At 42.0% G+C, this 22,970-nt stretch overlaps 1 long non-coding RNA gene across 1 annotated transcript; it reads left to right on the top strand.

The window, feature by feature from the left end:
- Nucleotides 1-273: 273 nt before the first annotated feature.
- LOC146758675 (uncharacterized) lies at nt 274-14,034 on the top strand. Its single transcript, XR_014934045.1, has 4 exons — nt 274-400; nt 11,550-11,660; nt 12,128-12,283; nt 12,788-14,034. It is a non-coding gene; the product is annotated as an uncharacterized LOC146758675 (long non-coding RNA).
- Nucleotides 14,035-22,970: the final 8,936 nt, after the last annotated feature.

Here is a 22,970-nt window from a genome sequence, read left to right as displayed (position 1 = left end):
TTGCAGTGTTCAGCTCAATTTTCTTTAAGGGTTGCGATGGGTATCAGGATGTGGTGCTGAACTAAACTGCCTTAAACCACTATTACAGACCATTATTCTCATTTCAGGATGCAAATACCTTTATTCCACCCCCACACTACAAAAGCTCCTGGTGGGAGATGGGTCAGAGGAATAGACAATAGAACTTCATGTACATGCTCAGTTCACCTCATTCTGCTGTCTAAATTGATTGCATTTCTCTGTTCAAGGAAATACATCAATCTGAAAGAGCACCTATGCAAAATGCTGCTTACACAGGTATGGTCTACTTGTGCCTGGATGTGCTGGGGCACTGCAGAAGCTGAAGAACAGAATGGGCTGTAATGGACAGGCTGGAGGAGAGAGGGAGCATGCATCTCAGGTGAGTAGGCCTGAGATCACTCTGATGTTTGTGGTCTTAAAAGAACTAATTTTGGGGACTCTCAGTCTGACAGAGTGCTTAACCTGGAAGCTGGGAGTTGAGTTGAGATGGGACCAAATACAAAAGGTAAAAATATCTTCATGGCATATATCATGTCTTCTGTTCTAAAGAGGAGACCAATATACATGATCTTTCTGGGCAGGTTTTGGTCAGCTGGCCAAATGCTATCATGTTTGACTCATTCCATTCTTACACCTGGTGGCTATTGATCCCTATTTTTGGAAAGCCTTAATATACATTGCAGATGCCTATTTGAATGGAAATGCTCTCTGTCTGTATTTAACAGTGCAGGAGTCACAGCTGCATAGGAAAATGGTTTACAGAAAATTTGGAAATTCATTTTCTTTGGCTTTGAAAAAGGTTTTTCTACTTTGCTTGAGTTATATCATCATTCTTCTAACTCTTTAACAGTAATTGCCATACATCTTATCAAGAGTTGAAGATGCAGGTTTGCCATCGGACTTAGGATGTGATGGTGTCTCAAGGAGCTATGCATGTCTTTCTCTTCAACATTGTGCGTGCTTAGAGCTGATCCTCTCTGTAGGGCAGAGGTGGGTGCCTGTCTCAGGATGACAGTACTCAACAGCTCGTGGTCTATGAGGCTATGAAGTCAGCTGGAGGGAGGATGCAATGCAAGTACTACTATCAAACACATTTTCTGGAAGGAAATCTGTATAGTAAAACCATATACGCTAAAATTTGAATGTTCCAAAGACATGGAGAATGTGGGAGTAACAGAACTGATGTGAAATGATAGATCCAATTACTTCAAAGCAGTTTATACAAGCTATAAACTTCCAAAAGAAGTCCATCAAAGCAAGCTTTACACTTGAGTGTAAAATATGGGCAGATTTTGCTGGAAGAGGAGAAATGCTATGGTACAGTCACCAGGCATAGAGCTGGAACTCTCTGACTGTGGAAGAGGATGGATTCTGTCAGACCATTTTCTAATTCTGTTTCTATTATCTGAGAGTAGAGCAGATGACAAATCTGTTAGTTCAGAGTGTTGACACAATACGGTTTTATCACTTTTTGTCAGCAGAACATAATTGCGTTCAGATTACCCAGTCACAGGGGAATAGCCATACGATCATACTGTCCACTAAAATAAATGTCATGTTCTATTTCTGGGCAAACAAAAATGAAATGGGAAAAGCAATGCAAGTAAAGAAAAAACTTGAACAAACTCAGATTTTTTGACAGAGTTTTAGTTAGACAGACACTGCGATAGAGCAGTTCATCCAGATCTGACTTCCTCTAGCCTGTCTACATTAGATGCTCAACCCTTGTGTTTGTAATACCTTCCCCTCCACACCCCAACAAATCCAAGCAGTTAGATGTTCTTATTTGCCAGCACTCTTCTGTAACTGAAGCCAGCTACAAGCCACAAGTAGCATGTCAACAGCCACAGTGACAGAAACCCATCAGGGAGGGTCAGCAATGTGCTTCAGGGCTCAGGCCTGGTCGTGGAGAGGAGTGAGACTGGCACACAGCTGAGATGGCACAGAGGCCTCTGTTTGAGATATTTCCCTGACTGCCTCCTCTGTTGGACTTCAGGAATCACCTTGCCAAAAACCTGAAGTGTGGCCCTTTTCTGGAGACGTTAATTGCAGGCTATCAGCTCTCTGCAAAGTCAGGTTCCTACAATAGAGAAAGGACTACATTGCACCCTGCTCTGTGCCAGCAGAAAAACATTCCGCCTCAAGCATCCATTTATTTGCTAGACAAAATGCAACCTCAGCTGCAGAAACATGTTGCATTTTTTCAAGATTAAGCAAAGCAAGAAGTAGTATTTTTAATAAAGCAGATGGAAATATTTAGTTGGCTTCGTTCTAATGGAAATAAAATTCTGCCCATTCATCATCTTTTCTTGTGACATTCTGGAGACAGCTGTAAAAGGGAGTCTGAGGGCTGAAGGGCTTTTGGGCAGGTAGCAGTGTTTGTGCAGAGCAGACTAAGGGGATTAGTTAGTGTGAGGAGGAATCAGCACTGCTTTGTGCTTCCTGGCTATCGGAGGTGGCTGTACTTCACGGTCCAACACAGGTGCAGCCCCTCCTGATTTCCTGTAGCAATTACAGAATGAATCACAGCAATGCATTTGGATTTAAAAATAGAAAGATATTCTTGGGGGAAAGAAACAAACAGAAAAGAAAAAAATCCCTTTCCGAATTCAAACTCCATCTCCTGTGGCACAAATTTTCTTTCCCCGTAAAGTCATGTCATGTCTCACACCTTCCCATTAGATTTTGACATTCTACTTTACCAAACAAGAGAGCCCCAGAGGGGTTGGGGGTTGCAGGAGCCTTAAAAAAGAAATAATTAATCTCCACTGAGAGTAATGTGCTGCCACACATCACTCAGCATTGCATCAGTAGCCCGACAGAGTCAGTATAGGTGACTGAGAAGGAAACAGGAACTAGGCTGTGATGTCTAATGATGAAAACTGAGATATTTAAAATCTCCAGTGCCCATTTGCTATACAGGCGGCTCAGACTTGTTCAGTGTGATTACAGCACCCAGACAGGAGTGTTTCGTCTTCTTCACTCTTGGTGCCACTTTCATGGCAACTCACAAAGTGATCACACAGAGACAGAAAAACTGATTAATTAACACACAGAGGCTTTGTGTATTCTGTTCTAGCAAAGCTTTGAACTGCTGGAAGCTGTCATTTTGAGCTTGAAAATGTGTATCCCAGAGGTAGCTATGACTATGTTGCTATCTTTGTTACTGAGTGACACTGGATGGAAGATTTGTGCTTCCAAACAGTGGGTTTCTGGCTCCTCCAGATGCAATGGAGCTTCTTAGTAGGGAATGATTCTTTGCTTGTAATCCTGGAACAAGGTAAGAAGAGAATAAAAAACCTCCAGACCCAAATAATAATCGAAGTCTGAAAAAATCCTACAAGTATTGCTGAAGAGCAATACTGCTTTAGGTGGATTGTTGGAGGCACAAATCCATTGCAGGGGGGATGGCAGGTTGCAACCTACCCCTCCTGGCACCCAGCTCCCACTGAACAGGTCCCTTATCCCATGCCAGTGTCTGTGTTCAGTGGAACATCTCACTTTGGACCCCACTCTGTGATTTGCAGCCAGGTTTTTATCTGTTTTCTCCACAGTTTCTATCAGTGAAGAAGCAAGTTGTTCCATTTCCCCTTCATTCAAGTGCTGAGATATTTATACAAGGGATGGAAAAATGGCCGCATGCACAGCTAGATACCCAGAGGAATGCAGTAAGCGAGTAGATGGGAATTAAACTGGTGTTACAAAGAAAGCAGGAGATAAGCTGTCACATAGTCACAGCTGCTCAGACACCCGGACAACGCACAGGGGGGTTCTCAGGTGGAGCAGGCAGGCAGTAGGCACTGAAACATACTTTCATCTTTGCTTCTGGAGAGCGTGAATGAGATCACAGAGGAGTAGCAGCAACAGATGTTCTCTCCAACCACTGTGTCAACATCCAAAAAATCAGTATGACAGGTAGGTGTCACCCCCTGAAGTATCATATTTGACAAAGTGGCCCTGGAGCAGGTGGGGAGCTTCAGATAATTGTTTTTGCTCTGTGATGGGTGAGAACTGTCCCAGCTCTTGGGAGATGTGTTCAGGACCAGCTGCTATCTGATCCTGATGAATTATATTCGACATAACCCTCGCATTGTCATGGGGTCCAAAATGTCATTAGGCAGACCGTGGAAGCTCGGCAGAGAGACATAAAAAGCATAAGAAGATTTGAGACTGCAACAGCATGACTGGTATGTACCGAGAAGAAAGGAACATTCCTCATCTCTTGCTTTGCTATCTAAAAAGGAAAATTTCCCTGTTTATTTGTGAAACTTTCCATGAAGTTTAACCTACCAGAATTTTGAAGGGAAAACTTTAGCTCAAAGAAGCTGAAGGCAACCTCTTATTTTTGCAGAACTGCTGGCGCCAAGGGCAAAAATGCAGCACTTGTTTAAAACTGGGAGTTTTAAAAAGATTTGACATCTATGTCTTTCTCCAGTTTCACTGTCACTATTGTCCATCATCTCCCCTGCTTTCACACTTTATTACAAAAGACTGATTAGTCATGCTAGGTTTATCTCAACTTAACTTGGAATGAAGTGCAACTTCTCTTTATGAAGACTTCAGTAGGAAAAAAAAAATAGAATAAAAACAACTCCTAAAAAGGAGAGAAGAAACTAATAAATGATTCTCCTTGACACCTGGGCTAGTAATATGAATGTCAACACAGCCACAGTTCAGTGAGACACTTACGTATGTGCTTGTATTTAAGCATCTGTTTAAGCCTGTTTGGGTTCAGCTCCCTGCCAAGGACATACTTCACTTCTGGGACATGTGTGACTGAAGAATATGTGAAGTGTTTTAGTGACTTGGTACCAGACCGATAAATGCCCGTATGTGCAGTTATTGCTTGGATAGGGGGCATTCACAACTGTACTATTTGGCTGCTGTGATATCAGCCCAGAGGATCTTCAGGTGTTGCACTGATTGAAGGGCACCAAAGGGAATGAAGAAACCTCTGATAATCTGACTCTGTGTTTGCCTACCTCGACTTTGCTTTGTGAGCCCTATTTAGTTTGCTTTGATAATTGAGGAGAAAACCAAATCTGCACTGCGTATTTGTGAGTTATGGCTGGGAATGGATTTGTCTAACATGGTGGGCTCCAGTATTGGCCAAACATGCTGCTGTGGAGCTTAGGAAAACCTGTAACAAGATAGATGTGGCAGACAAACATGTGAACAATCTCAGAAGTGGTCTGGCATTTCAGTGACCATCTTTCCAATGAAGATGTCCAAGATTTCCTTGGGTTTCCAGAGGTTTCTTACATGATTATGCTTATGGTGAGAAGGATGGGACCATTAGACCTATATTTGATACAGAAAAGAGAACTGGTACACGGGAGCCCTTCCAAAGAATCAAACCATGAAAAATGTTTTATGGAACTTACTGGAATCTTACATCTTTGCAAATGACATTGCTTTGTCACTGGAAATTATCTGAAGTTGTGCACTTTACATCTTTTTTCCTCCTAAGTGGCTACATTTGTGTTAAGTAAGTATGCAAACGGTCCTGCTGGGCAGCTGTAGGTGGCCCTACTACTTGTTAAACATGACTGTTGAGCATGTGGAGGCACAGTAAATGAGGGCAGTTCATCATGGCCTTTAGGTAGCTAATTGGCTAGTAAGCTTTTGAAGGGTCAAATACATTAGTATTTAGCCCCAGCCTGCTCTTTGAGCAGCAAACTGCTAGGAGCAACTCTGATTAGCATGCCTCTTCACTGTCTTCCACTTTTAATATGTGCTTATGAGTGACCTTTTGCTGCAGTGTGTATGTGGAATGGATAGAGAAAGACTCAATCCCTATAAATAGCTTGCAGGCTGAGAGTTAAAGGTTGTACTTTAAAAAAGTGCCCAATATTTTTTAAAGTAAATAATTAGAGCTAGCTCTGTGGGTCTGCTCTATTCAGAGTTTGAAGTAGATGAAAGTCATCAGATTTGATTTTCAAGCCTCATTTCAGCTCACATAAGAGCCACAGACAAACATGAATCCGGTCTGTTGATAGCTGAAAATCCATCAGGGTTATATTTGCAGAATGTATTTTTCACTGTTACAGACTTCCCTGAATGATACATAACTGCTGAATCCCTCACTTTCAGACATATGTGTTGTGGGGTACTCCTTAACAGAATGGACCCTAATTAACAATGCCAGGAGAAATCAATTACTTCTGAGATTTCTGAAAAGGTGCAGGACTTCTGAATTGGCTGCAGGAATTCTAGTTAGTTACTCACCTTGATTCCATTTTAAAAGCAGCATGGCTGCAACTGGGAGAGCTGCTTGTCTTGAACCTTCCCCAGAACTCAGATAGATACTTATTTATTATTAAAATACAGGCTAAGAGCGGGAAACTCTTAACATTCCCCAAAGCTTTCCTCTAAAAATACAAATCCATTAGTTCACCCGTGATAAATAATTCTTAATTGTTCCCCAAAGTGAAACCAGACTCCTTATTTCTATCTATCTCTCCAAGTTTCCCCCTTGGCTTTCTTTGATTGTGGGTACAACATTTTTGCCTTGTTCTGACAGTGATGCTCAAGTGTGAAAGCCAAATTTTGTGAAGCCATGCAGAAGGCAATGTCAGTTCCTGATGTAATTCACATAGTATCCTGAAATGACCCCCATCCACTCATGGTGACTTGTGTTTGTTTTGGCCAGTGCCTACAGCTCCAATTTTCTCCACTGTCTGGAAGTTATCTTGTGTGTCCTCCCTGTTTATGGTCATACTCGCCTCTGATGTTTCCTCTTTACAGTTATTATCTATCTTCTTAGACAAAAACCCAAGATCTTGAATACTCTTAGTCACTGAAGATCTGACAACACTTTTCACAAAAGGAGATGACTAACCTCCATGTTCTGGCCACAGGCCAACTTGGCTCTTGATGCTCTGCCTACCAGAAATTCCTCCTGCTGTTTCAATGGCCACGTTGTTTTTCATTTTCTGCCCTAAACAACTACTGAATAGCTGCTATTTTTTGCTCCATGCTACAGCTCGGTAGTGAATGACACTTTGAGCTGCTGGCACTTCTTCCCACTTGTAAAATGCTTTGAACCTTGGGGGAATGTTGAGCTGCAACATTTCATCTTCAGGAGAGGTGCCCACGCAGTGATGGTCTCAGGCCACTCCACAGTGTGTTGCGGCAGGGTTGGGTGCCTGTCCTCCCTGTGTCCTCACTAGCTCAGTTGCTCCTGATGCTCACAGAAAGGCTATTTTTCCCTCAGCATTTTCTTAAATAATTCCAGTCTTTATTCAATTTCCCATCTTGATGAAAGAAGCACTGGGGAAGGCCTTTAGCTGGTATGAAATGCTCCATGAACTGAGAGGAGTTTTGTGCATTTCCAGCTGCTGAGAAGCCAAGCCTAGGACTGTTTCCATATATGGGAATAATTCTATATTAAATGAGGACTAGTAGCTCTGGTTGTCTTCTGATTGTTTTGTTTTTAATTTTTTTTTTTTTGTTTAGTTTAAAATTAACAAAATACATGACTAAAGTTTTCTTAGAGTGTGTTCCAAAAGGATCCAGGGAACAGGAGACAGTGGTGAGACTTGGCAGGTGGGAGGGCTGCCCTGCATAGCCTGCTCACTCCTGCTACAGAGCCCTCTCTCACACTCATCCTATTGCCATCTTACCAATATTTTCACATCTCAGCTTTCACTCAAGCAAATAAGATGTGGTGTGAAACAAAGGAGACCAGGTCATGCCAAGATGTGGGAAGAGTAGAGAGGATGTGTGAAGAAGCAAGAATTATATGCCCAGGGGTAATCAGATTTGTACCATCTTCTCTATTCTTTTCTATATCTATTTGATCACAGTTTGCCAAAATCAACAGCTCTGATTTTAATACAGGTGCCTTTGTTCCCAGAAGTGGTCTGAACGAAGCCTGGAATTGTGACTCCTTTCCCACAGTCAAACTGAACCTCGGTGAGGTTTCCAAGCAAGAAGCAATTCTTTTAGTATTTATTCTCCCTTGATCTGCTGTTAATAGTTTCCCCTATCCAACTTTGACACTGCCATGGTAGTGATTTGCTCTGGTACACCATGGTACAACAGAAGGGCAATATCCATTATTATCTTGTCAACATGCCTTTGATTGCTAATGGCAATCCAGCCATTAGCAAAAACCAGCCCATAAACCATTGACATACTTGGAAGCCCATGACCCAAATAATTCAGTCCAAATAATATCTGAGACCATATAATCATCTCAACATAGGATATCCTGAGATGTTCATGTTAAGACTTTTGCATGGAGGGAGTTGGAATTTGGGATGAAGACTGAAGCAAGAAAAGGTCTTGGAGATCTGCATGTTGCTTTCTGCTCAAGCCCTTCAGGCACATTCAGACATAGAATGTGAGAACTAAGTATGAAAATTGCAGTAATGTAAAAAAAAAAAAGCCCCAGTTTCACTTTTTCTTAAGAATTTGAATCACAGCCCGAGTTCACAAGTAGGTCCTTTCAGGTTTATGGACCTATAAAGAGACCCAGAGCACTGTTTTGAGTAAACCTGGACTAATTGATGGCTTAGTATTAAAAAATACATCAAATCTGTAGTTCTGGACAGCTCTAATATGAAAGCAGGTGAAACTTGCTAAGGGGGAAAAGTGGCCTGTGGCTAATCACACACCTGAGTAACAAGAATGAGCGTCCCTCTTGGGGGAGTTTTTTTAGACAAGTTGTGTCACATCTTTGTGTATCAGTTTTTCCATCAGTAACGATGGGATGGAAGGACTTATCTGCTCTAACTGTCTGCTTCATTTGCAAAATAGTCTGAAAATCACTGGGGATGGTGCAATATGTGTTAAAATTGCCTCATTCAAAACCATTTAAAGTTTCTGTCCCTGGAGGAGTGGGAGATCTCACCTTTTTTACAGCAAAAAGGCAATATCTGACTTGCTGTCAGGGTCCTATATGCAGTGATCCATCAACACCAGGATCAATTTCCCGAAGGTCACTAGCTCCTTTAAATTCTTCTATCCTCTTCAAATTCAAGCAGTGAATTCACAATTGTGCATTTTAGTTCTCTTCCTCACCTGTATTTTCCCTTCTTTCTCCCCTGATAAACACAGGCATTGCAGCTTTAAGATTCTGAGACCTTTCCCAGATGGAAAGGTCATTTGTCTCTCACTACTCAACACTTCCTTCATGAGTTCATTTAAACATTGCCAGACATCAGAAGAACAGAACTCAGCTGTAGGGTTATCTATGTCTTATTCCCCTTTCGTGTAGGTGGCAGAGCTGATCTAGAACAAAACTGTTTGGTTCCCATAGCAATTTACAACGTGTAGCTACCATAGTACTGTGTTCTTCCCACTCCTTATCTACACCTGTTATTTTGTTCTTTGCCACCCAGCTAAGAGCTGTAATGCCAGCATTACTTTGAATGGTGTTAAGCAGGCCATTCCCTGAGTTTTGTGCAATTTCTCACTGTTTTCAGTTAGGATGGGATGTGCTTTTAATCTAAGTAGTAAAAATCAAGTACCGTATTAATCAGCCACTTCCAGTTGGAGGCTCAATGAAAAGATAATTAAAGGAGTGGAATGAAGAAATATTACAGTGCATCTACTAATCCCGGTGCATTATTTATATGAAATCAGTCATCAAAATTAGTCATGTGCATTATCTTTCTGTGTGTGGTCTGGTTTGACATGGCGTGTTTGATTCCGCTCAGTTCCACTGGATATGGTTGAGATATGCATTTGATGTGTTACGTAGTTAGGTCATATTTTGAAAGTTTATTACATTCTCTATCTCTCGATATCTGCAGGCTCAGCATCAAGGGACCATTAAAAGCTTGCAGCTGAACTTTGCAGTGTGTCTGAGACAAGTGACAGAAGTCACCCTTTCCCTTATGTTTGCAGGCACAGCTGCCCAGACGTCAGCCAGGATGCCAGGATGCAGCCCTGCAGCCTTCTGCTGCGCTATGAGAGCTGCTGGCACGCCTGCAGCGGGCGGCTGGGAGCAGTGCCTGTGAGCAGAGGGGTGGCTCAGGCCCATGGGGGCTGTTGCCAGGGAGCGAGGTGCCTCAGCTCTGCTGTTAGATACTGGAAAACTCTTACCAGGTATCACATCTCCCTCTTTTTGACTTCTCCTGCTTATCTACCAGGAGGTACACCAGCAAGAATCAAGGCTGACAAAGTTATTTCAGGTCCTTCTGTCATTTTGGGTGGTCAATGAGTTGCTCCTTCCCTTCCCTCCTTGTCCCATCCTTTCCCATAGAAGAAACAGATAGAGTTACGGATTTCAGACGAGGAGAATAGTTTAATGATCTTTCTTTAAGGTCACGGTCAATGCTGTTGAATAAATTCACCTACCAGGGTGTGCTGCAAAAGAAGTGCCTTTAACTGAGGGCAGCGGGGTGTAGTGTTACAAAGCTGTGTGTGGAAGTCACCCGCTTCAATCACTGAAGCATTTTAATTGATCCAGTAACGGTCTCCTTTTTGAGGGCTGCCTTTAATAGAGTGAGCGTGGCTAATGCCAGTTGTGGGGTTGCTCTGCGCTCCAGGCTTGAGCTGCAGCCACAGCACTGACTCTGAAAACCATATCCCGAAAGTTCATCTGTTCACTGCAAGGGGGCAAATGTAGAAACACAGCCATTCGTTCAAACACAACACGTGGCCATGAGCAAGTTCAACTTGAATAGGAAGAACCAGGCTAAGAAATCAGTGGCTGCATTGGCTGTGGGCTGGGGCCAACCTGTGAACTTTTCCCAAGAGCTGCGGGAAGCAGGGAAAGAAATGCATGGATGTGGGGAAGGATTGCAGCCATGCCCTTCCCTTCTGTCCTCCTCAGCTTTCCTCACTGTTGTTCTCCAAATCTATTCAATTTTTAAAATGGGGAGGTGCTCCTGAAATTTCACATCAGCGTCTTAGTTCTTAGAAGGCAATATGTTTTCACCTGCATTTTCTTAATGTGGCAATAATTGCATTATCTCCAGCTCTTCAGTACATTATTCACAGCCCAGTATGTTTGCAGTCACACTGCTTTCCTCATAGGCAATTTAGCAGCTGATATAAGGAGATGATGGAGGGTTCCTCTCGCAGCCTCAGACAAAGCTCTTTCATCCTACAGAATGAGAGCCTATGCTCTGTGCATTTGAGCATCGTCAGCTTGGTAGACAATTTCTCAACTAGCTGCAACATTAGAAATGTCATCTTTAAGCTGCAACAGGACAAAATGGGAAAGATGAAACCTCAGGAAAGCTGCAGTAAATGTCAAAAATGAATTTTAGATTGAGGTAGTTTTGTGTAGTTATGATCCTCATGAGGGATTGAGAAGCAGGTTAAGACACTTAACAAGTCTGGTGAGCTAGGAATGGTCCACCCTTGCTCAGGTCAGGTATTTCTTCACCCTGTAAATAGTCTCAGTTTTTTTTTTCTCAGGGTTTATCTCCCTATCTTCTTTCTCCCAGAGGGCACAGACTGTCATCTTTTCTTGCCCTTCCTGTAAATGTGACAGCTGGGGGTGAAGCTCTCAGCCACGGTATTAATTAATTTGAGGATGCCAGACATGAAAAATTGTCTTTATATTTCAGGACAGTTTCCAGCAAAGCTGGAGGAAAAGCCACAATCTAAATGATTTTCCACATTTTACAACAATTTCTCATCAGTTCATCTTAGAGCCAGGATTTCCAAAATGAATAACAGTAAGTATAAAATGGATATCTCCCCCCTGACTTTCCTCATAAGATATTAATAAGACGGAGGCATTATCACATTTCATTTAACAGGTGTGTGGAAGCAGGAGAAACATCAGAATCGTTTAATTCCTTCTCCAGTAACATACCTAATTATGAAATTGAAGCCATTTTCTGTTTTCCATTTAAAGCTGAAGACAAACTTCAGGAGATACCAACAGCAATTTATTTTCTAGCTTTTGCTTCCCTTGTGCGAATGAATGCCAAAGTAACCTCACCAGGTTTCCTTTCAAAACAAGAGATCAGAGCAAAAATACCATGGCTTTAGACCACTGTCTCTGTGAGTTTATTAAAATATTAGTCTTGTAGGTGTGTTAGATTGATCTGCCTTCCGTGGTGTTTAAAAATAGCTGTGAGAATAATGGGTTTCATCAAAAATCATTAACTGCGTTGTTGCTTTCATTTTTTAACCACAGAACAAGGCATCACAGCCAGATTAAACAAGCTGGAAAGCGTTTGGAGTGCACACAAACAACCAGCATTTCTTATGTATACCTCAACTGTGGAAAATCCTGAGCCATCTTCTACATTAGCCATCTTCTACAGCAGATTGGTCAGAATCCCCAGGAAAGGTTAGTTTGTTTGATGGGTTGGGGTTTGCACCAGCTGCCATGGCAAAGCTCCTTTATTTATAGTGGTTCCCTGCACCCCAGCAATGCTTGGGGACTGAAGAAGGTTGCAGGGGTGAAGGGACGTTTCAGCCCAGCAGCCACAAATAGTTGTAGCTCAGCAAATCATAGAATCAAGGCATTACTGAGTTATGCACAGGTTTGAATCCATACAGAGGTAATGAGATTGCATGGAAACTTTTGTGTGTGTGTGTTTTGATAACGTGTAACTCACTGTGCAGTGCAATACAGAGCTGAGGGCTTCCATTCCAAGTTTTCCTTATAAGCTGCATGGTCTTTATCTGTTTATGTCAACTAGACACCGTGTGAGGCTTGGTTTTTTAGCTATAGAACTTAGAGTGGGAAGGCAGGAACTGGGGTCATGTGAGGAGAATGGTGGGACTGGGAAGAAATGTGGTCCCAAGTTCATGGGAATGAAAGCTCGCCCTTTTGCTGAATATTTCACAGCAAGTGACCCACCAGAGATCAAGAGGGAGAAAGAGAGGAGACATTTCTGATGAAAAGGAAAACATTGACAGCACTTATGGGAGAAGATAAGAGCAGAGACCACAGCCAAGAGGAACAAAAGCTGCTGTCAACTGTCATGAAACTCCAGGAGATCTGACCTGAAGAAAAAGCAAACCACAGCTTCCACTTTTACTGAACCCATTGAGTCGATGGAGAAAAGGTGCTCTCTCTCCTCACCCACAGGTCCCAGATCAGCCTAGAAGGATGGAATGGGAGGTCTGCCAAAATAGGAGAAAAGAGGTTCTTTCAGCCAGATTGATCTCCTGGGGAAGCTCTCATTTTGCATCAGAAGCAGTGGGGCAGGCACAGCTGAGCTGTTGTTTCTTTAAATCAACGCTGTAGTTTGATGTGTGCTGATGGGGCTGCATGTGAGCGGGGTGTTATCTACAAAAAGCTCATGAGCCGACCCGAACAGAGGGCCTGGAAGCAGACCCAACGACTGGCCCTAATCCTAAAGCCTTCCCCTGCTCAGATAAACTCCCTGCAGCGAGAGGGGCAAAGGAAATTACTGATATTCACTCATCTATTTATATTCAGACAAAAGATAAAACAACTTGGAACTGTAATGATATGTCCATGGCACGGCTCCTGCAAACATGTAAGCACTTGCAAATCTTCTCCTTGTAGGCATAACTGGAAATGGACTTGTGATCGTGGAATTTTTCCAGCAGAATATACTTATTCAATGAAGGAGAATCATGGTCAAAGTTTTTTTTTCCCCCTTTTCTTCAGGGGAAGTTACAGAAAACAACCATTTTGCTGAAAAAAAAAGGTTTTATCTGCTATCTAAAACTCCTATGGAACTTCTGTTTTGACGACTGTCTCAACAGACCCATTAGGATCAAAACACTGTGACCTTGTGACGATGGTAGACATGCTGAAACAAATGTCTCCAATAGGATGTTCCCATGCCATCAGAGTGAAATCACTCAGGATTTTCATTTCATAGGAAATTTCAACTGTTCATGTTGTTTTCCAGTTAAAAATAATTAAAATAATAATAATAAGCAGAGGATTACAGTATTCCTGGCTTCCAAAGGAAATTCCAGGCTTCAGCCAGCTTTGATCAGCATCTCTGCAGCTGCTGAGTGACACTAAGCCAGTGCCAAGGTAGGTACCTGAGAAATGTCATAGCATTACAGTGTCCTTTCATTTCCCTTCTTTCTCTGAGTAGACATTTCCTTGCAAATAACACCCTTTTTCATAGAACTGCTATGGGAAAGAATGGAAGAGATCCTGTGTTCCTGCTGTGCCCTTCCTCGTGACATGTAAAAGCAAGCTGCAGTGAGCCACCGGGAGATGCACTGCTTTCCACCCTCATGCTATTTCAAAGCAGACAGAGCGAGAACCTGTGGTTAGATTGTGCTGATGTGGTTTTGAGAGCTGTCTCCAACAAGCCATTTCTGATCATTGCTGACTGCTCCAAGAAAAGGCTTCAATGCAATTTCAGTGTTAAAGATGATAGAATTTGGTTCTCAGGTGTTCCAGGCTAACTTATGAGAGATTTACACTGATAAGATTATTTTCCTTGCATTACTTTCTTAGTATGTTTGTTGTTATGCTCTCAAGCATCATTCCCATCTGCCTCACTTGTCCTTCACCTTGTCCCTGAGCTCGAAACCTCCACCACTAACCTATGCTGGAATCCTGAGTGCAGCGAAACAAGGAGTGATAACTCCCACACCATGGGGCACCATCCTGACCTGACCTATTTCTGCAGAATTGTTTTTTCTATGGCAGCTCTGTGACGATGCATGCGATGAACCTCTGCAGTCACCACGACCATCCTCAGTTTTTCTCCAAATCCTTGGGCTTTTTCAATGTAAGCACACAGCAGAAACAAACAACTAACTATTTGGAAATCCAGTCTAATGAATCAGATTTGCCCCTGGGCTCACAAGACCAGGGTATAGCCTTCTTTCCCAGAGACGAGGGAGGAAACTGGTGATAGATCTTAATTAGGCTGTAAATATCACCTCTGGAAAGAGCTCAGATATGATGAGGACCCTCCCAATATGCTTTGATTTGCCTTGGAATTACTCATATGTCCTACAGTTACAGTGGAGCCTCACTCACTGTGATGTGCACAGCATAAGAAAGGTGGCATTAAGGAGTGCCTGTTTTCTTGGCACAGTTGTTTTCCTCCTCACTTTCTGCAGAATATGCTTTATGTTAATTGTAGCAATACATCTGTCCTCAGACTTTATCAGATTCAAGGAGATAAGCTACTGCCATCAAAGCCTATTTTGAGCTGTGAGCTCCTCAGTAAATCAGTGTTACATAAATTAAGATTGCCTTCAGATTGGCTGTATAACATTTCAGCTGTCCATATCTGGAAAGAGCTTCTGATCAAAGCTCTTTGTAAAATACGGCCTTAGGTATTTTCTCAGACAACTACAAACTCTGGCTGCTCTATCTCAAACGAGTTTTAATTACCAGGGCATTAATGCCAGTGATTTTGTGATGTTTCAGGAATGAAATGGTTTATACCACAGTGATAAGGACTGCATAAAAGCCAGTTGGGGTGGGGGGGGGTGGGAGTGGTATGAGAACAGCTGCCACCACAACACAAGCCATACCATGAAATTCTGATGCTTTGGAGACTGGCATCCAGCACTGACATAGTGGCCAGAACAGAGGATAGGTCAGGAAGGTGGGCTTACAGGTCAGAGCTGAAGTAAACATGTGGTAGGGTTGGGTTAGGCTAAGTCTGCCGGCACATACAGGAATAACTCTGCCATCCGGTGGTGCTGAGCTCTGAATCTTTATGAGAACAAATATTTACCATGTTAAATTAAACATGTGTCATGCAAGTATTTCTTACATGTTTTTTAGGTTAAGGAAAACTAAAAATTACATAATTGTTAAATGGCTCCTGAGCTAAGAGCTTTCACCCCTGTATGGAGGTTCTGCTACACAATTCCACCAACAGCGCAGATTTTCATCTGAGGGGAAGCTAATTTCATCAGAAACACTCAGATCTACCCAACACTGCTGTCCCTGAAGGCACTGTAGCCTGGAGCAGACCCTAAAAAGATGGCTCCTTGGGAGCCTTAGGATATATTCTTGCTTTTTCCACCAACTTCTCTCATTAACAGAACAAGTGAAGATATAGCTGAGCTGGACTACCTTGAAGGCATCCCCATTTCCTCTATAAAGTGCTATTACTTCTGCACAGCAGGGAGCCCAGACCCCACCAAAGTATGGTAGCTGAGGTCTGTGTGGGTGCTGCATGGATGAAGATGAAGCAAGCAGGGTAAAGAAAAAGACCATGGTCACAGTTCTCTGCTGGTTAGCTTGTTCTCTCATTTCTCACTACTTTTCTACTTCAGACTGATCACTGTTCTGTGACTTGCTCTGACTGCATGGCGAGATGTCTCCTAGGAGACCTACTACAGTGCATGTAATCATACCACAAGTTTTTGCAGTTTAGTTTTATCTCAATTGCAGGAATGGATCTGACCTAGTCCTGGCCTCAACAAGCCTCTGTTGCGTGAAGGTTGCTTTGATTTATACCTGCACTTGACAGGCTCCAGGTGGCCCAAGGAGAGTCTGAGTCCTCATTCCTCCCCACTTCAGATGAGCCCTGGGTTTTTCTCAGCAGGATCCAGGTCACCCAAGCAGCAATGTAATATTGGTCATTCCACAACACTGTAAATCAGGCTGCAAAACCCTGCATTTGGAACAGTTAATGTCATTGCCTAGGGCAATACTGCAGACATGACTTTATTTGCTTTGAACACAAATGAAAACTAGAAATAAAAATGCTGCTTTTGAAAGCAATTTAATTTTAAATAGACGGCGTATTAAATAATGTTTATTAGGACAATGGGTTAATTATGCAACCTCCTTTCACTACATTGTGTTTATAGGAACAGACTGAATCAGCCCAGCTTGTTGTGCTTCACATCTGTTAAGGCTGGCAGAGAAGCTGCCCCTCTGCAGTACTGTGATACACATCACAATGTTTTTGCCTGTAAAGTCATAGCATCAGGCTAACATTCTCAGACAATCTTTAGGCCGAGTGGGTTTCTGAAGCTTGGCAACACAGACATCTTTCTATTTACCCTGTCCCTAAAAATAAGGGTTGTTGTTGTGAAGAGATTTAATTGTACTGAAGAAACTGCTGGTTTACTTCTACCACAGCTTCCTTAACCCTTCTGCTGGTTTGGGCATGTCTGCAATCCACAAGCTGTCGTGCTTCCGTGGAGTATTATCTCACAGCTCAGTAATGGTGCTTTGGGGAAGGTCCTATTGACATGCAAGGGATGTGTGGCTTTTCTTGGCAGCTCTTGCTGGTTAGTATCAAAATGTGGTCTATATATGCGGACAAAGGACTAAACATTTCTCTCTCACAAGATTTTATTTTTAAATAACATTAAAAAAAAGATGAAAGTCAATATAAACACCTGAAAAATCACAAGGCTATGGGCCATCCCAGTGTAAGTATGTGATTCTAAAGCAATCTAGAACAGTAACAGGCTGGCTGTGTTCATATGCATCTGTGCATGTGCACAAACACATGATGACATTCTTCATCCTCTTTATCAGGTACCTCTCTTTTTTAGGAGCCTGGAATATGTTGATAAAGCCTAATTTTCACTGTCTGGAGAGAAGCATTTTTGCACAAAACGGCTTGTATCAGAATTTGGCCCCAAATACCATTTTGCCTATTTTTTTTTTTTTTCCCTCCCAATGATTCATAATAAATCTTCCATCTGAAGGATTTTCAGACATGCTCCTACTTGAGTCAGGAGTAGCACTCATTGGAAACAGACTTTGATGGAGAAGGTTTTTTTTTCCATCAGTAAGATGCAGTAGCACTAAACTAATAATAATAGAAAAGCATTTTGTGAGCTCACGTTGCTTTTGGGGGGAATTTCATTTAAAAAGTGATGAAAAAGTCCCAGGAATGTTGAACCATCCTAAGTTATCTCTACACTTGAAAAAATCAACCACCGAATACATCTTTTTCTTCTAAAATTGTGTCATTTGCTCTTTAAAATTGATACTACGTAATATATAACTTCAAATGAGAAAACAGCTGTGAGTGGAACAACGTTTGATTTTGAGGCAAAAGTTTTCCATCTGAAAGAAATGTAGCTATGACTGGGAATGGTATAATTGCTGGAGTCCCCAAACCTCCATGTGATGAGACTTCAATTCCCCACTTCATTTTGTTCGGAGGCAAAATGATCAGTTGTGAAAAAGATCCCCAAAAAGAAAATGACATATTGATTCATCAAGCAGGGCAATTATTTCCCTAGGTCTTGTTGTCTTCTGGGTTCCAACACAAGTTACTTTACTTTGTTTTAGAGGACACAGTTCACAATTGTGGAAAGCATTCTTCTTCCCATTTCAAGATTCGGTGGCTGAAATTTCAGTGGATCAATTCACCCATTCCCTTTTCTTGACCTCAACATACTCTCTGTCCAAGTTTGCTGTACAGAGGCAATAGTATTGAGGGGAAGCCTCAGGGCCAGCAGGCTCTGAGTTGTTGAGTTCATCACCATCTTAATGAAAGTACTGGCTGCGGTTTTCTGGGGAAAATCTAGTTTTGGGTTATTATTGGGATAACTTCAACTGATGTTTCCTCTGAGACCTTACTCCAAGCCAGCAGTCATCCTCTGAACACAGAAAACTTGTGTTACTGTGCTGTGTAGAGCTCCAACGGTTCCCCTTCTAGGGAGGGAAGGATTATTTCTCTCTCCCTCAGGGAGTGATCTCTTAAGGGAGAAGAAATGGAATGTGTTCATAAAGATTGGGCAAGAGGCTTTTTGGAGAAGTTTGTGGTGCTTGATTTTATAGTTGAATTGAATGAACTAACTTACAGTAGGAGGGGTTTATGAATGAGAGATGTATGTTAGCTTGCAAACTGATGTAACTCAAGACTTTCATCGTCATGTCATAAAAATAAGTAAGAGATGCCCTAATACTCAGCCTTATTAATGAAGAACACCTTTATCCTGCCAAGGTGCTTCAGGCTCTTGCCAGGTTCCCCATCCTCTATACTGAGTATTTTCTGTTTGCTGTCTATATTCATTCCTCCCCATCTTCTCAAAAACTTCTAGGAGGGAGAATGTCAAGGGCAAAGCATTTGATTTTTTCCAAGTACTGGAGTTTGTTTGTTGTGATCTGCTCGCGTTTGGAGTAGTGTCAGTGAATGCATTAAAACATTCTCCCTTTTTTATGTGATTTTCTATTCAATCTTGGCAACAGAACGGTTTAAAAAAAAAAATCCAGAAATGCTTCTAGTTGTTTTTGGGCACACAATGCAAGCATTGTGCATTGCTTAAAAGGAGCAGATTCAAGTTATTTACACTTCTTCATGTGGCATTGTTAGGCTTAAGCAATTTGCCTGCTGATAGCCCCATATTAGGAGTTCTCATTTGCAGTGTAACTGGAAGATATGATCAGAAACAGATCTGTGGTAGTTCACACATCATTGCCAACCATGTGAAGTGATAGACAGCCTTACAAAAAGTCCACAGGGCAAGAGGAGCCAGAGGCGTTTTGCTTCCCTGAGTGAGGCTGTTCATGGAATCTGAGGTTGGAAAAGATCTCTAAGTAATCTCCAAGCCCAACCCACCCCACCATGCCCCCAACCACGTCCCTCAGTGCCATATCACCACTGCTATGGAACACCTCCAGGGACAGTGCTGCACTGTTCTTCCTGAGAACAGTTTCTGATTCACTGTAGTCATGAAAGCAAGTACAAAAATGTGTTAGATGACATCTGAAGAAAAAGTAGCCAAGGAGAAAGATGTGACAGTAAAAGATAGCCATGAGAATCATTGTAGTAATAATGGTAGTAAATTCTTAAGCCATTTCATGTTGGTGTTTGTCATGGACTTTTAACTCGTAATTCTGCTTCTTGAGATAGAGATGGGCATGCAGAGAACAAGGGCATTTTGACATGGCTTTTTCACTATGGAAAAGCTTTCTTGGAGTTTTCTATTTTCAGGGGGCTGCCTACGAAGTTACTCATATGGTCTAATTAGAAGCTTATGTGGTTGAGGTAGATGAATAAAGGGATGTTTTGCTTAAGAAATCTGTGTTTTAGAGAGCTTATTAGCTGAAACACATTGTGATCTTGACTTGGCACATCCTTCAAATATTTGCACCTTCATGCTGGCCCACAGACAGGTGATACCGATCCTCGCTCGTAGCCCTTTCTGGCACTGGATCTTTGTTGTTGCAATCCTATTTGCATTTTATAAATTTAAGTTCTAGTTCACACCAGTGTGCTTTGCTGGTTGTTAGTCCCTGCTGTGCAGCCCAGGTCACCTTGTGCTCAGGCTCAAGGCTTTGACCTTGCCCTGTGGGAAGCCAGGCTGCTAGAGCACAGCAATCCTGCCTGGGAAAAATGCTCTCTGATTTCATGACACAAATTTCCTCATTTAGTTCCATATTTATAGTTCCCCACAAGTGTAATCCACTTATTCAAAGCCCAAATGTGACTTGTGTTATCATTTGCTAAGAAAAGGTTTGTTTTCTGAGAACAAGCAGAAGTAATGTGCAGCATCACTCAACAGTACCAACTCCTGATGTCATTCCACATGGAGCTGACATAAACAGCTGCTGCTACAGCAGCCTGCCTCTTCCTGAAGCATCTGGCAAAATTACAAGGAGCTGAGAACTAGGCCTTGTAAATGGTCCCTCCTGGAATTTTCTGTGCTGGGGAATGCCTAGCAAAAACACTTTCATTGTTTTGAAAGGATGAAATGAGAAAAAAATAATTTGAACAAATTTAGAACACATTTTCAGATCTTTTGTTCAGAAGTTTGCTTTGTTTTTGCTTTGTTTTGCTGTGGAGTAGGTGCTTAAAAAGAGCTTGGAAGCTCAGCAGAAAATGGTGAAACTCTTGAGGACACCATAGTGATCTCAAGGATCACAGCTTCAGTAACTAAATAATGTATTTACAAGGGTTGTTCCAGGTTGACGTATGCTGTTCCATAGGAGGATCTGGGACAAGACATCTTTCAGCCTCAGCTCACCCAACAGCACTGAAGACTGAAATGAAGAAGCTGGTAGATTTGAGTGAAGCAAGAAGAAGGGTGGGGTGCAACATGAGCAGACGGTAAGAACTGGATGGCTCAGCAGGCATTTAGGTTGCCATTATGTCCTCTTCCAAACTCAGAGACCAGTTTCTGTACTTGTCTGTTGCCTTGCAGATGGACAATTCATTTGCCTCATTCCTCATCAGGGCTCATTCACAGTGGAAAGTGCTGCAGGTATACTGATATTCAGTTCCTCTCTTAGGTCAAAGTCCATACCTGCTGGTTGGGTAGGTGAAACTCTGTAGGCTTCTACCACTAGGAAGCCTTTTTTTTTTATTATTTTTTATTATTATTATTATTTTAATTATTTTAATTCTTAGAAGATGAATCTAAGAGTATTCCATTAGTGAATGTTAGAAGAAGTGAATTTTATTGTCTGTCATTTTGGCCTTTAGCACACTTTGGGAATGATACTGAGGAAATGAATCACGGTTTGTGCTGAAGGAGGTTGTTGTTCACCATATATCACCATATATACCATGTTGCCTCACATATCTCAGGAGATGTAGGTAATCAATGAGGCAGGCCCCATCATGAAGAGCATAGATGATGGTGGGGATGAGGGAACCAAAACCCAGACCAAAATCCTAGGTTTTCTTCTGGTGTTTGTCAGGGATCTGTGTGCTACTTTATGTATAACATAGAGTAAAACTTCTGTATGACCTCACTTGTGATGAATTACTTCTTTCCTGTGTTCCCCTGAGACACAGAATGATCTAGCCTGACAAACAAGAAAAAGGAAAAGAAAAAGAAAGAAGGAAGGAAGGAAGGAAGGAAGGAAGGAAGGAAGGAAGGAAGGAAGGAAGGAAGGAAGGAAGGAAGGAAGGAAGGAAGGAAGGAAGGAAGGAAGGAAGGAAGGAAGGAAGGAAGGAAGGAAGGAAGGAAGGAAGGAAGGAAGGAAGGAAGGAAGGAAGGAAGGAAGGAAGGAAGGAAGGAAGGAAGGAAGGAAGGAAGGAAGGAAGGAAGGAAGGAAGGAAAGAAAGAAAGAAAGAAAGAAAGAAAGAAAGAAAGAAAGAAAGAAAGAAAGAAAGAAAGAAAGAAAGAAAGAAAGAAAGAAAGAAAGAAAGAAAGAAAGAAAGAAAGAAAGAAAGAAAGAAAGAAAGAAAGAAAGAAAGAAAGAAAGAAAGGAAGGAAGGAAGAAAGAAAAGAGAGGATTTCACCTAGATCTGGAACAAGGAGATTTGTGGTTTTTTACATAGATTGCCCTATAAAAGCACAGGGTGTGTTGTTAGTCAGCCTCTATGTGACTTACATCAGAAAATGTGACAAGCTTGGGCTTAATCCATCTGGGCCTTATCTCATGGGGGTTCTGTAAAGATGAACTGATGCCTGTGAAATATTCTAAGCTATCATGGCAATATAATTGGAAACTAAAAGAATATATGAACATACCTGGTCTGGTACAATGCTTGGTTATACAGAATGGTAGATAAGACCTGAAAATACTTTTGAAATTATAAAGTTACAAGAGAATATAAGCCACACATGGATTCTGTAAGCCTTCACTGCTCTTTGTGCTAAATAAAGTAAGGAAAATAGCCCGTGTTGAGATAATTCATCAAAGCACTGTAATAGATAAGCGAAAGGGCAAATGACAATCGCACATGCTACTTTAATGGACATTTCCTGCTGTACAAAGTGAGAGAACTGCCAGCCTTAGCTTTCTGTAGTATAAAACTGCATGTGGGTGTAACTGTAAAAAACATATGAATTTAGCTCTAAGCAGTGTGGAATACCTCAACATGACCTGAATATGTTGGCATACAGACGCCTTTCCCGTATAGTGTTGCTCCATGGTACCAGGAACTACAGCCCCAAGGCACTGCAAACCTGTGCTTGTACTTCAGACCAGTTGTAAAGGAGTTCCTTGGATTGTAGCCTTGTGAGCCATTATCAATACCAGATCCACGTTAAGAAAAGATTTCTTCAAAAATTGAGGGATTGTCACTCCAGATTTGAACAACTTCTGTGGCAAACATTCCTCACGTACCCTCTGAGCTGATGGGTCAGAGGGTAGAGGCAGGGGGAGCAATGTCCCTTTGTAAGTGAAGATCCCTTCTGTG

This window comes from Coturnix japonica, chromosome 13 (genome assembly GCF_054131305.1).
Source record: "Coturnix japonica strain WE chromosome 13, WE-NBRP24, whole genome shotgun sequence".
Classification (NCBI taxonomy): Eukaryota; Metazoa; Chordata; class Aves; order Galliformes; family Phasianidae; genus Coturnix; species Coturnix japonica.
Note: the sequence above shows the minus strand (reverse complement) of the source record. Positions and strands in the feature narration are given on the sequence as shown.